The 15283-nt window shown below is 36.8% G+C and overlaps 1 pseudogene; it reads right to left on the bottom strand.

The window, feature by feature from the left end:
* The window catches only part of LOC102476487 (dnaJ homolog subfamily B member 6-like), a 15165-nt pseudogene extending 3400 nt beyond the window's left edge, over positions 1-11765 (bottom strand).
* Positions 11766-15283: the final 3518 nt, after the last annotated feature.

Genomic DNA, 15283 nt, shown 5'->3' with positions numbered 1-15283 from the left:
GTCGACTACATGGGAGTTCAGCAACATAGCCATTATGCTAACTGCTGGTCTCAAGATCCTCTTTCTTTAGGTGGAAGAGAGAATTCCTTTTTCGTAGGTAGTGGACTCTCTAAACCTGAAACTCCATCCTCCAGAGAAACTATCTGTGTGTGTGTGTGTGTGTGTGTGTGTGCCCAAAATCCTGAGAGGAGAATGAAAGAAAACATCTCTCTCTCTCTCTCTCTCTCTCTCTCTCTCTCTCCCTCTCGTGCCCTATAGCAAAAATCTCTAACAAAACAAAAGAAAAGTTTGTAAACTAGAGAAGTAAAGCCATAAAAATATGGGATTTTCTTTTCTGGGAGGTTATTTTTTACAGATTCAATCTCATTGATTGGTTCTATTCAGTCTTACTATGTCTTCTTGATTCAATCTTGTTAGATTATACGAGTCCTGGAATTTGTCCATCTCATTCAGGTTTTCAAGTTAGTTGGCACGTAGTCCTGAAAAGTTTGTAAACTAGAGAAGTAAAGCCATAAAAATATGGGATTTTCTTTTCTGGGAGGTTATTTTTTACAGATTCAATCTCATTGATTGGTTCTATTCAGTCTTACTATGTCTTCTTGATTCAATCTTGTTAGATTATACGAGTCCTGGAATTTGTCCATCTCATTCAGGTTTTCAAGTTAGTTGGCACGTAGTCCTCTTAATATTCTCTAATGATGTTTTGTATTTCTGTTATGTCTGTTGTAATATTGCCTATTTCATTGTGAATCTGATTTATCTGGCTCCTTTCTCTTTTCTTAGTCTTGCTAATGGTGTGTCAATTCTGTTTATATTTTCAAATAACCAGCGTTTTCTTTCACTTATTTTCTGTAGCGTTCGCTTATTCTCTATTTCATTTATTTCTGATGGATTTTCATTAGGTTTTTGTTTTGTCTTTTATTATGGGGGGGGATTTTTTTCTTACTACTTCCCTCAGGTGTTCTGTTAGGTTGCTATTTGTCACCTTTCCATCTTTTTTATTTTTAATGCACACTAATTGCAATGAACTTCCCTCTTATGACTCCTTTTGCCATGTCCCATGAGTTATGGAAACTCGTTTGCTCATTGTCATTAGCTGAAATGAATCTTTTTTTTTCATTCTTAATTTCTTCAGTGGTTGTAAAATCATTCATTAGTAGGTTGTTTAGTTTCCATATGTTTGTTTATTTTTGAGGGTTCTTTCTAAAATTAATATCAAGTCTACTTCCATGATAGCTGGAGAGCTTGCTGGGTATAGTTTCTATGCCTTTGAACTGTGAAGGTTTGTTTTGTGCCCTGTTTGTGATCAATCTTTGAAAACGTTCCATGTGAGGGGTGGTGAGAAAAGTGTTTATTTTGTGGTTGTCAGATAGAAAGTTCTATAGATGTCTGTCAAGTCCTTTTGATTGATGATATTGTTTAGATCCTGTATCTCTTTGCTCAGGTTTTGTCTAGTTGACCTGTCCAAAGGAGATAATAGGGTATTGAGATCCCCAACAATGAGTGTGCTGCAGTCTCTCTCTCTTGGTAGATCTAGCAGTCTTCCTTTCATGTACTCGGGTGGTCCTGTGTTGGGTATATAGATATTTATTTATTTATTTTTATTTTTTATTTATTTCTCTTTCTTTCTTTCTTTCTTTCTTTCTTTTTCTTTTTTTTTGGACAAGTTTTTGCTATAGGGCACATGCGCTCACCAGAAAGACAGAGAGAGACAGAGAGACAGAAATAGAGAAATCACCCATCGGGGGGGGATTTATATTTATTTTTTATTTCATATTCTTATATACAATCCATCATGTTATTTAGCTTACGAAGTGAATATTCCAACATGTGTACATTTCTTCTTAGTCTAGTTGATAATACTATACAATTGTCTTCAACAGTTAATATCATATTTCTTTGTCCCATTAATGCTTTGCCTATTCTTAATTTAAATGTCATTCCTCAGACTCTACTCTTTCACCCACACTATATCTGGTATTCACAACCATTTACTGTATTTCTATATCCTTTAGTCAATCAGTTTCAGTCATAGAGTGCGGACACTTGGTATATATTAATTGGTGACATACAATGTATTTCCTTCATAGCCTGGCTTGCTTCACTCAGCAGTAAAACTTCCATATTAATCCACTTTTTGTCAAAGTCAGGGTTTTTTTATGGCTGATTAGTATTTCATAGAATATATGTACTATAGTTTTTCAATCCATTCATCTGTTCCTGGGTATTTGGGTTGGTTCCATGTCTTAGCAATTGCGAATAATGCTGCAATAAACATCGATGTTCAAGCACTTTTCTGACTAAGAATTTTTCTGGCCTTTGGATATATACCAAGGAGTGGGATTGCTGGATCATATGGAGTTCTATTTGTAGATATTTGAGGAATCTCCAAATTGTTCTCCAGAGTGGCTGGACCAATTTACATTCCCAACAGCAGTGTAAGAGAGTTCCCTTTTCAGCACACCCCTGCCAGCACTTATCATTTTTTTTTTTTTTAATCTTAGTTTTAATCTTAGTCATTCTGTCTGGAATTGGGTGGTATCTCATTGTTGTTTTGATCTGCATTTCCCTTATAATGAGTGATGTTAATAATTTTTCATATTTCTTTCGACTATTCATATGTCATCCTTAGACAGTAGTTTTTTCAACTTATTCTCCTATCTTTTAATATGGTTGATCATCTTTTTTTTGGAATAGGTGCTTGAGTTCCTTGTGTATTCTGGTTCTCAGTCCTTTTTCTGATGCATAGTTTACAAAAATATTTTCCCATTCTGAGGGCTGTCGATTCACACTAATTACTGGATCTTTTACCATCCAGAAACTTCTTAGTCTGGTGTACTCCTATTTGTCTATTTTGGGGATTATCAACTGTGCCTTGGGGGTTTTATTTAAGAAGTCTTTGCCTACCCCAATGTCTCCCAGAGTTTCCCCAGTGTTTTTCAGGAGCAGTTTTATAGTTTGAGGCCTTAGGTTTAGATCTTTGATCCATCTTGAGTTGATTTTTGAGAAAGGTGAGAGGTAGGGGTTCAGATTCATCTTTCTGTAGGTGGAAATCCAGTTTTTCCATCATCATTTGATGAAGAGGTTTTCCTTTTCCCACTGTATTGACTGCTACCCTTTGTCAAAAATCACTTCACTGTAGGCCTGGGAGTTTATTTCTGGGGACTCTATTCTGTTCCATTGGTCCACGTGTCTGTTTCTGTGCCAGTACCATGATGTTATGTTTACCACAGCTTTATAGTATAGTTTTGGTTCTCGGAGTGAGATGTCACCCATTCCACTCTTCTTGTGCAGGATTGCTTTGGCAATACTAGGTCTTTTATGATTCCAGCAAATTTTATGATCATCTTTTCTAGTTCTGTGAAGAATGTGTCTGGTACTTTCATTGGAATTGCATTAAATATGTAGATTACTTTGGGTAGAATTGCCCTTTTGATTATATTAATTTTTCCAATCTAGGAACATGGAATGTCCTTCCACTTTTTTTGGCGTGATTTTCAATTTCTGTTTTTAGCTTCTCGTAGTTTTCCTTTTGGAGGTCTTTAACTCCTTTAGTTAGATTTATTACTAGATATCGTACACTTTTTTGTGACTATGGTAAATGGAATTATTTTTTTCAGTTCTATCTCAGTCTGCCAATTGTTCGTATATAGAAATGCTATAGATTTCTGGATATTGATTTTGTATCCTGCAACTTTATTGTATTCATGTGTTACTTCCAGGAATTTTTTCATGGATACCATTGGGTCTTCTATGTATTCAATCATGTCATCTAGAAATATAGAGAATTTCACCTCTTCATTTCCTATTTGCATGCCTTTTATTTTTTCTCTTTTCTGAGTGCCTTGGCAAGGACTTCAAATACTATATTGAAAAGGGATGGAGAAAGTGGGCATCCTAGTCTTGTACCCATTTTCAGTAAAAAGCATTTAGCTTTTCTGCATTCAAGATGATGTTTGCTATGGGTTTTTCATAGATAGCTTTTATTATGTTGAGAAATGACCCTTCTATGCCAATATTGCTGAGAGTCTTGATCATGAAGGGATGTTGTATCTTATCAAATGCTTTTTCTGCATGAGTTGATATGATCATATGGTTTTTATGTTTCTTCCTGTTAATATGGTGTATTACATTTATGGTTTTGTATATGTTGAACAAACCTTGCATTCCTGAAATGAAGCTTACGTGATCATGGCGTATAATCTTTTAAAAAAATTGTTGGATATGATTTGCTAGTATCTTGGTGAGAATCTTTGCATCTATATTTATTAGAGATAAAGGCCTATAGTTTTCTTTCCTTGTCCTGTCCTTATGTGTTTTAAGGATAAGGGTGATGGTAGGTTCATAGAATCAATTAGGGAGAGGTTCACCCTTTTGGACCTTTAGAAATAACTTGAGTAGAATGGAGGTTAACTCTTCCTTGAAAGTTTTGTAGAATTCGGAGGTGAAGCCATCAGATCCAGGGCTTTTATTGTTGGGAAGTTATTTATTACTGTTTCAATCTTCTTGCTTGTTATGAGCCTATTCAGACTTTCTATATCCTCCTTGTTCAATCTTGGTAGAATATATGTGTCCAGGAATTTGTCGATCTCATTCAGATGGTCTTGTGTCTTGGCATATAGTTGTTCATAATGTCCTCTAATGCTGTTTTGCATTTCTACTATGTCTGTTGTTATATTGCCTCTATGATTGCAGATTTGATTCATCTGACTCTAGTCTCTCTTCTTCTTAATAATTCTCACTAGTGGTGTATCGATATTTTGTTTAATTTTTCAAAGACCCAGCTTTTACTTTCATTTATTTGCTGTATAGTTTGTTTATTTTCTATTTCATTTATTTCTGCTCATATGTTTAGTATTTCCTTCCTCCTGGAGTTTTTATTTTAATTTTTGTTGTTGCTTTTTCAGTTTTTTGAGGCACGATGTTAGGTAATCCATTTGTCTTTTATCTGTTTGACTGCTTTAGCAGTGTCCCAAAGATAATTGAAACTTGTTTCCTCATTGTCATTAACTTCCGTGAATCTTGTGATTTCAATCTTTATTTCTTCAGTAGTTGTGAAGTCATTCAAGAGTAGGTTATTTAATTTCCATGTATTTGAGTATTTTTGAGGATTTCTCTTGAAATTTAGATTATGTTTAATTCCATCATGGCTGGAGAAGATGCTGGGTACAGTTTCTATGTCCTTGAATCTGCAGAGGCTTGCCTTGTGCCCTATCATGTGCTCAGTCTTTGAAAAGGTTCCATGTGGGGGTGAGAAAAGTGTATCTCATGAATTTTGGGTGAAAAATTCTATATATGTCTGTTATGTCCATTTGATTTATGGTATTATTTAGATCCTTTATCTCTTTAACCTATTGTTTATCTAGATGTTCTGTCCAGAGGGGATAGTGGAGTGTTGAAGTCTCCAACAATTAGTGTGTTGCAGTCTATCTCTTTTAGATCTCAGTCTTTCCTTCATGTATTTTGGTTCCCCTGTGTTGGGTGCATAGATATGTATAAGCGTTATATCTTCTTGATCGATTAATCCTTTTACTACAATATAATGCCCTTCTTTGTCTCTTCAAAGACTTTCTGTTTTAAAGCCTATTTTGTCAGAAATTAGTATCACAACTCCAGCTCTTTTTGATTCCCATTTGCATGGAAAATCTTTTTCCAACCTTTCACTTTTAGTCTATGTATGTCTTTATCCATGAGGTGGGTTTCCTGTAAGCAACAGATAGAGGGTTTCTGTATTTTTTATACATTCAGCCAGTCTGTGTTTCTTGATTGGAGAATTTAATCCATTAACATTCAATGTTATTATTGATATTACCAAATTTGTCCTAAAGTTTAAGTTGGTCATTGTCTTGGTTGCCTTTTTTTCTTTATTTCTGTTTGTTCATTCTTTAGTTTTCCTAAAAGAGTACTTTTTTTAGGGTTTCTTGAAGAGTTGGTCTAGTGTTGGCAAGTTCTTTCAGGTTTTGTTTGTCTGAAAAGATTTTAATCTTTTTTTCCCCACATGAAGGATAATCTTGCAGGATATAATAATCTTGGTTGAAACTGTTTCTCTCTTAACACTTTCAATACGTCTTCCCATTCTTTCCTTGCTTGCATTGTTTCCATTGAGAGGTCCAGAGTTACCTTGATGGGATGACCTTTGTAAGTCACTTGTTATTTCTCTCTTGCCAGATTTAGTGTCTTGTCTTTATTTGTTTTCTTTACCAGTCTGGCTAAGATGTGCCTTAGGGAAGATCTTCTGGGGTTGAGTCTATTTGGGGTCCTTTGTATTTCTTGGGTCTGGATGTTTGAGTGCCTGTCTAGATTTGGGAAATTTTCTGCTAGGATTTCATGGAATAGATTTTCTATGCCCTTATTGATTTCTTCACCTTCTGGAATACCAGTTATTCAGATGTTTGGGTGTCTAATGGAATCTAGTATTTCTCGTATATTATCCCCTTGGTTTTTTTTTTTGTTTTTTTTTGTTTGTTTGTTTTGTTGTTGTTGTTATTTTCTCTTTTTGGTGTTTTTTTTCTAGGTCAGAGATTTTATCTTCTACATCAGAAATTCAATATTTAGCATGTTTTAATTGACTTTTAATACTTTCAAGAGAGTTTTTGATTTCCTGTATTATAGACTTCATCTCTAATAGTTTCACCTGATTCTTTCTTTGAGTGTCCATTTCTTGTTTTATATCGTGCAACAACTTCCTAATCTCCCCTAGTTTGTTGTCTCTTTTCTGTTACATCTCATAGGATTTTGCCACCATGAATGTTTTTAATTCTTTGTCTCACATTTAGGTAACTTCTTCTGTTTTCTTTTCTTTTCTTTCTTTTTCTTTCTTTTTTTTTTTTTCAAGAGATGGAGTGTAGTTTTTGTGTTCTTTTTTTGGAGACATATTTCCTGGTTTATTCTGACCTGAATATAAACTACTTCTACTTCTAGCCATTGGGAGATGTATTCGCTTTTAAATACCTTTTGGGAGAATGTTTCTTCGACTAGGAGCTGTGTTTCCCTTTTGCTGTGGATTGATGTGTGCCAAATTCTCTCCTCTGCTGTGTTTAGCAATGTGGTCTTCGGAGGAGTATTCTATTCAGGTGTCTGAAGAGCAGTATCTCCTTTTTCACAGGTGTTCAGTAAAAGTAGGGATCTCAGGGAACTTTACAATACTAGGGTATTTCAGAACTGTGATTCTAGACCTGTCTATTCCCTGCAGAAGGGTGGAGGATGAGGAGGAGAAGACAATATAACAGGGAAGAAAGTATGAAAGAGAATAAAGAAAAAACTGGGGTGCTGCTGGTGAACCAGGGGAAGCCAGTCTGTGGGGCATGGAGGAATAGGAAAGTAACGAAATGAAAAAGATTAAAAAAAAAAATGCCTACCTTTCTGAAGGAGAGGGCTAAGGCATGGGGGAAGCTAGCTGGATCTGTGGCTGGAGCCAATGGTGGTGGCTCTGCCTCAGAGTCCCTTGCTGGCCACAGGGCTGTAGGTAGAACAAGGGCACTGCTGGCAAGCAAGCAGAGGTCAGTCTGGGGGGCATGGAGGAGTAGGAAATTAACAAAGAAAGCTATATAGATATATATAAGTGTTATATCTTCTTTATGATTTAGCCATTTTGCTACTATATCCTGCTCTTCTTTGTCCCTTCTTACAGTTTTTGTCTTAAAGATTATTTTGTCTGAAATTAGTATCACAACTCCAGCCCTTTTCTTCATTTTCATTTGCATCGAATACCTTTTTCTAGTCCTTCCCTTTTAGTGTATGTATATCATTATACATGAGGTGTGCTAATTGTAGGCAAAAGATAGAGAAGGTTTCTGTTTGTTAACCACTCAGCCAGTCTGTGCCTCTTGATTGGAGAATTTAATCTATTAACATTCAATGTTATTTTCTACGTTTTCAGACTTGTCCCTGCAAATTAGCCATTTTTTTTTTTTTTTGCTCTCTTTTATTTTGTAGGTCTCTCTTTAGTTTTCCTGGTAACTTCAGTACTTTTTTTTTCAGAATATGGATTATTTGCCATTTTATTATGTAGTTTTTGAGTGATTTAATACTTTAACTATGAAGTAGTTCTCTTAATTAGCTCTTTTATTTTGCATGACACAAACACAAGTTTTAGGTTTAAGAATTCCAGCCTCCTCCCACATGTGCATATCCATGAGGTGTAATTTTGGTTTGGTTATTAACTCCTAAGAATTGTATTCACTAACAGAAAAGCTCAGTAGAAAAGTCAGCCATTACTTATAAAAAGTTCTTAATCAAAATTATGAGAAAACTTAAGAACTGGTTACTTATACATTTTTTTACCTTCAAAAACAGTTATCACAAAAATGATAGTAATAATAGCTACAAGGTATTGAGTTTCATTATCTTCTAGGCACAATGTTGAAAGCTTAAATGCATCATGCCATTGACTCCTTGTAATAGTCCTATGAAGAAGGTGCTACTGCTAGCCCAATTTCCACAGTAGAAAATAAGAGTAAAAGAAATATCTTATCTGAAATCATAGGGCTAGGAAACAGTGTTGTCCTTCGCGCTGAGGTAATCTGATTTGGAAATTTTGCTCCTAATCACTCTGCTATAACCTGTGAGGACTCAGAGATCTGAAATATCAGTGTCTCCCTTCTAGGCTATCTCTATAAAATAGTGCTAAAAGTGGAAAGACATTAAGGAGAAAAATATAAAGGCAAGACATTATGGAACACAGAAATGGATTATTACCAGTTGATGGAAACATGTACAGTATCTCCAGCTGGACTTGTGTAAAATTTATGCATGTTGGAAAATTAACCTTATAGGCTAAGTGATGTATAGTGATTGAATATATAAAAGAAATTAAAATAAAAGAAAATATAGCAGGAAAAAAGTGGAAGATGTAAATGAGGAAGAAAAAAAGCCCAGCACCCCTCACCAAGTGACTTCATTGATTCTGTGAGGAAAAACTTCAAAGCCAATATATCCATTTACTATTTGATGTTAATTTCCTACTTCAAGAAACCAATGTTGCTGTTAACATATAACTCAGAAAAAGTCATATAATAAAGAGTACTGAGAAGCAAAGTAACAAGTGTAAATCAACTTACTTTCAGTATCACTAGGCTGACTTTAGACTAAATGAGTCTAAAGTTCCAGTCAAGAAATGAGTCCCAGTCAAAAAATCAATAATTCTCAAGAAGTTAAAAACTTCAACAGAAACAGTATACATTTATGGAATAGTCTATTTACTAACCTCTCTGAAACATACCAAAATTCACATTACTAATGGAACTTTCTGTGCTAAAATATGGCAAATTTCTACAAAAAGAATTTTAATGTAATGCCACATTTCACTCTTGAGGAATTAAGTGAACTATATGTAGGTGGTAAAATTCAGATTACAAATATAAGATAAATATAAAATAATATCATACTTATAGCTTACTGGAAAACATAATAGTTGTGACAGTCATGCTTAACACTGGTTAAGTCAAGAGAGAAAATAGGTAAGGGTGTTGTAGTGGTATGCTAAAATGGAACAATTCAAATGACTTTAGCTCTTCTGAGAAACTAAAGATGAAAAATATGTATAAATAGTATATACTTCTGTAATAAGGAAGCTTCTGTCCATTATAGTGATCATCACTCCGTTCATGCATTCAAATAACTGCTGTTGTTTTTTTATCACTGAAAACTGTATTCAAAATACATCCATGCTCAACAAATTGATGATACTACAAATCTTATATTCCAAAATAGAGTTTGAATCTCAAAATTTAAGATAATACACTTGTTATTCATAATTATCTAATTATATAATTGACACTACACTACTATAAAAATCAGGTATACTATTGTGCATAGACAATTCTAGTTACCATATTTTACATTACTGATCATCAACAGCACAAATATTATACTCCAAAATAAATATATAATTCAGCAAAATGATTACCTTTCATTTTCTTTTAAAGACAAATGAACCTAATTTTAAGGACAATCTGGCATTTCTTGCCATCTTACTTTCAAATTAAAGATACAAATTTACGGGAACCAGCAGTTAGCGTAATGGCTATGTCGCTGGATTCCCACGTAGTCGACCGCGGTTCGCATCCTGGACCCAGTGACTTAAAACTCACGCCGGGCACGTGTGTGTATGTGCCCAAGATCCCGAGAGGAGAATGGAGGAGAAGGAATTGCAATGTGATCATCCCCCCTGGGGGGTGATTTCTCTCTTTCTGTCTCTCTATCTCTCTCTGTCTGTCTGGTGAGCGCATGCGCCATATAGCAAAAATCTCTCCAAAAAATAAAGAAAAAAAAGATACAAATTTACCATAGAAATAATTATATATTTTACTCAACATCAAATAATCTCAAAAATGTCTCCAATATATATATACAATTCTTATTCAATTTCTAAAAATAAATAAAGACTTTCTAACTGAAAGCATGTACAGTCCTAGCTTTCTAAAGCAAACATTGAAAACTCACGTTTTGGTTGGTTTTAAGGTTAGGAAAGATGAGGGGCAGTGCAGAGGTGGGGTAGGATTGGACACTATATAGAGGTAAGCAACTCAGGCAGAGACAGGATTTTCTCACAATGGGTGGACCACCTGAGGAGCAGGGATTAAAGGGCCCCAATCCACAATGAAAAAGCAAACACTAGGTATCCCTTAGGCAGGGGCTGGGCCTGGGAAGGGGTACCCTGAGGGTGGGAGCCCTGAGTCATCAAGGCAGAATCAGCCACAGGTCCTCAATGAAACAAGGGGTGTTGGGGTGCAGTGTGAAGAGGGTAGCACCCCAAGCATGTGGGGTGGCAGTGGCAGTGGCAGTGGTTGCTAGGTAGATGAACATGGCATGTGAGATGACAGGGATTAGCTCTGTGCTGTACAGAGGGTAAGGGGCACAGGCCTCTGGGGACGTAAGGATTAGAGCAGCCCCTCTGAGTTCACAGGGGTCCCAGGAGATGAAGTATGCCCCAAGAGCAAAGCGCACAATTGATGGGGTTCAGGGTTGTCATGAGCTTGCTCCTAGTCATCTTAGCATTGACTTTGGCAAACTCTAGCCTCAGGGTCTACTGCATTACTCACAATTGCTAAGACATGGAACCAATCCAAATGTCCATGAACAGAGGAATGGATTAAAAAAGTGTGTCACATATACTCTATGGAATACTACTTGGCCATAATAAAGAACAAAACCCTGGATTTCGACAGGAAATGGATTAATATGGAAGATTTACTGCTGAGTGAAGCAAACCAGGCTATGAAGGAGAGACATTGTATGTCTCCACTTAATATGTACCAATTGTCTGCACTCTATGGCCAAAACTGAATGACTAGAGGATATAGAAACATAGAAAATGGTTACCTATACCAGATACAGTGTGGGAAGAGGATGGGAGTCTGAGGAAATACATTAAGGAGAAAAAGAGAGGCGAGACGTTAATGGGACAAAGAAATGGATTGTTATCTGTTGATGATAACATGTACAGTATCCCCAAAAGACTGGTGAGAAATTCATTCATGTTGGAACATTCACTTTACAAGCTAAGTGACTTATGTAATTGAATGTATAAAAGAAATTAAAATACATTTTTAAAAATTAATAAAAAACTCCCTGTTTAAGAACTGAAACCCTTTCCTTCTTGCCTCAAACTAAGCATTAAACTTATCTTACAGGGTAAACAAGGCCTCTTTAATAATTAATGGTACACGCACAAAAAATCCTTTATGATGCATAAATACTTTGATATACAGGGTACAAAAATACTTCTCACATTTTGTTCGCTGCTGCCACTGCCCCAGGCTCATTTGCCCATCACAGTGAAAAGATGGAGGCAGGGGCAGCTCCCCATGGCTCAGGTTCCCAGTGCCTTCCCCGCTGCACGCCCTCCCTTCCTGATGCACCCACCAAACTTGCCGTGACCCCAGCCCACCAAGGTGGCTGCCCCTCTCACCGACCAGCAAGTCCCCACCATCACCCCGCCCCGCACCCCTGGAACTCACCGCTAGATGCTTCTCTTCTCACCATCCCGCCTGGGTCAGGGGCCCCTCACCCTCCACATTCGCATCTCCTCGCCATTCCTCTCCTCTGCATAATGAGCAACCTGAAGACACAGGGGGCGATCACAACGCCTGCATGGGCACCAGCACCCGCAAGGACTGAGGCGGCTCCCTGGAGGAGGAGGTCTGGATGCTCTTTGTCAGTAGCATCCCATGGACATCAAACCCAGAGAACTCTATTTACTCTTCTGACCATTCAAGGTGCACGAAGACTTGCTGGTCAAATTTACTTCCTGACAGCCTGTCCGTTTTGTGATCTTCGACAATGGGGCAGGAACTGAAGCAGCAAAGAACACACTGAGCGGTATGGTATTCGTTTTGACCCCGGAAACACACAGATGTTGACCATTTTTTCGTATACCTTTTGGCTATTTGTATGTCTTCCTTAGTTGTGTTTTCAGCTCATTCTCCCATATTTTGATTAGGCTGATCATCTTTATTCACGTAAACCTCGTGAGTTCCCTGTGTATTTTGGTTATCAGTTCCTTATCTTATTTTTTTTTTTTTTTGGAGAGATTTTCGCTATAGGGCACGAGCACTCGCCAGACAGACAGAGAGAGACATAGAGACAGAAAGCGAGAAATCACCCCCCAGGGAGGATGGTCATGCCTCAATCTCCTCTCCTCCATTCTCCTCTCGGGATCCTGGGCATGCATGCACACGCACCCGGTGTGAGTTTTAAGCCACCGGGTCGGGATGCGAACCGTGGTTGACTACGTGGGAGTTCAGCGACATTGCCATTATGCTAACTGCTGGTCCCCATCAGTTCCTTATCTTAAACATAGTTTACAAAAATATTTTCCCATTCTGAGGCCTGTCAATTCACGCTAATTACTGTGTAGTAGGCCATGCAGAAACTTCTTAATCTGATGTAATCACGCTTGTCTATTTTTGGGATTACTGACTGTGCTTTAGGGCTCTTACTTAACAAGTGTTTGCCTGCCCCAGTGTCTCCCAGATTTTCCCCAGTGTTTTTGAACAGTAGTTAGGTTTAGATATTTGTTCCACCTTTAGTTGATCTTTGTCAATGGTGAGAAGTAGGAGTTTAAACTAATATTTCTGCAGGTGGATATCCAGTTATTCCAGCACAATTTGCTAAAGAGGTTTTCCCTTTCCAACTGGATTGACTGGTACTCTTTGTCAAAAAACAGTCGGCTATACGTTTGTGAGTTTATTTCTGGGGTCTCTATTCTGTTCTATTTGTCCACCTGTCTATTTCTATGCCAATACCATGTTATTTTGATTATCACAGCTTTATAATATATTTTGGGGTCAGGGAGTGAGATGTCATCCATTCTACTCTTCTTGCACAGGATTGCTTTGGCAATACGAGGTCTTTTATGACTTCAAAAATTGTACAATTGAATTTTCTAGATCTGTGAAGAATGTCTCTAGTACTTTGATTGGATTGGGTTAAATATGTAGATTAATTTGAGTAGAATTGCCATTTTGATTATATTCTTCCAATCTAGGAACATGAGCTGTCCTTCACCTTTTCTGTGTCACTTTCATTTTTTTTTTAAACTTATAGTTCCTTTTAGATCTAACAGTCTCTCCTTCACGTATTTGGGTGCTCCTGAGTTAGGTGCATAGATATTTATAACCATCATACCTTCGTTATGGATAGCCCTTTTCTACTTTATGCCCTTCTTTGTTTTTTGTTTGTTTGTTTGTTTGTTTTTTGGGATTTTTTTTTATACTTTTTGTCTTAAAGCCTATTTTGTCAGAAATTAATGTCGCTACTCCAGCTCTTTTTTGGTTCCCATTTGCTTAGAATACCTTTTCCCAGCCCTTCCTTTTTAGTCTATGTACATCTTTATCCATGAGATGCTTTTCTTGTAGGCAACAGAGAGGTTTCTATTTTTCTGGGTTTCAAATTTTTTAAAATCTATTTAGCCTGTGCGTGTCTCTTGACTGGAGAATTTAATCCATTAATATTCAAAGATATTGGGGACCAGCAGTTAGCATAATGGCTATGTCGCTGGACTCCCACGTAGTTGACTGCGGTTCATGTCCTGGACCCGGTGGCTTAAACTCACGCCTGGTGCATGTACGTGTGTGCCCAAGATCCTGAGAGGAAAATGGAGAAGGGATTGCGGCGTGGCCATCCCCCCTGGGGGGTGATTTCTCTCTTTCTGTCTCTCTGTCTCTCTCTGTCTGGCGAGCGCATGTGCCCTATAGCAAAAAACCTAAAAACAAAACAAAACAAAAAACAAACAAACAAAAACTTTCCAAAAAAAAAAGGACATAGTTATTGATAGTTCTGAACTTGTCCCTACCTTTAAAAGACATTAGACCTTTGACCATTGTCTTGGTTGTCTTTTATTCTCTTATTTCTGGCTGTGCATTCTTCAGTTTTTATGGAGAAGGACCCTCTTTAGAGTTTTTTTTTCTTTCTTGTTTTCCAATAATTATTTTATTTAATTTTTTTAAATTTTCATTATTTCTTTTCTTTATGGTGTCCTCATTCCCTGGAGGGTGACTTTTTTCTTTTTTTAAAAAATAAATTTAATTTTTTGAAATTTACACTTTTTATTTCATTTTCTTTTATACATTCAATCACATTATTTAGCTTACAAAGTGAATATTTCAACAGGTGAACATTCCTCCATAGTCCAGTTGATAAAACTATAAAATATCTTCAACAAATAATACCACATTTCTTTGTCCCACTAATGCTTTGCCTCAGACCCTACTCTTTCACACACACTATATCTGGTATTTACATCCAAGTACTGTGTTTCTGTATCCTTTAGTCAATCAGTTTCAGTCATAGAGTGAGGACACTCGGTATATATTAAGTGGGGAAATACACTGTCTCTCCTTCATAGCCTGGACTTGCTTCACTCAGCAGTAAATCTTCCATATTCATCCACTTCCTGTCAAAAGCCAGGTGTTTTGTTTTTTTTTTTAAATGACTGAATAGTATTCCAGAGAGTATATGTGCCATGTTCTTTCTTTTCTGAAGAGTGTCCACATAATTGGATGCTGGATGCTAAGTGTTTTCAAGATAATCACGGTAGCAGTGAGGAGAGCAGACCTGGACGAAGTTCATTTCTTATGACAAGGTTTGTGAATAGTGCCACAATAAACATAGATGTGCAAGACTTTTGTGATTAAGAATTCTTCTGCCCTTCCCCACACTCTTTTCACACTATCTCTGGTGTCTTCCATTGTTTTCCATTAATTTTCCCCCCACATTTTATTGATCACACAATTTCTTCAATAACCTAACTACTTTCAATAGCAAGTTCAGCTGGTAATTT

This window comes from Tupaia chinensis, unplaced genomic scaffold, assembly GCF_000334495.1.
Source record: "Tupaia chinensis unplaced genomic scaffold, TupChi_1.0 Scaffold000357_1, whole genome shotgun sequence".
Classification (NCBI taxonomy): domain Eukaryota; kingdom Metazoa; phylum Chordata; class Mammalia; order Scandentia; family Tupaiidae; genus Tupaia; species Tupaia belangeri.
Note: the sequence above shows the minus strand (reverse complement) of the source record. Positions and strands in the feature narration are given on the sequence as shown.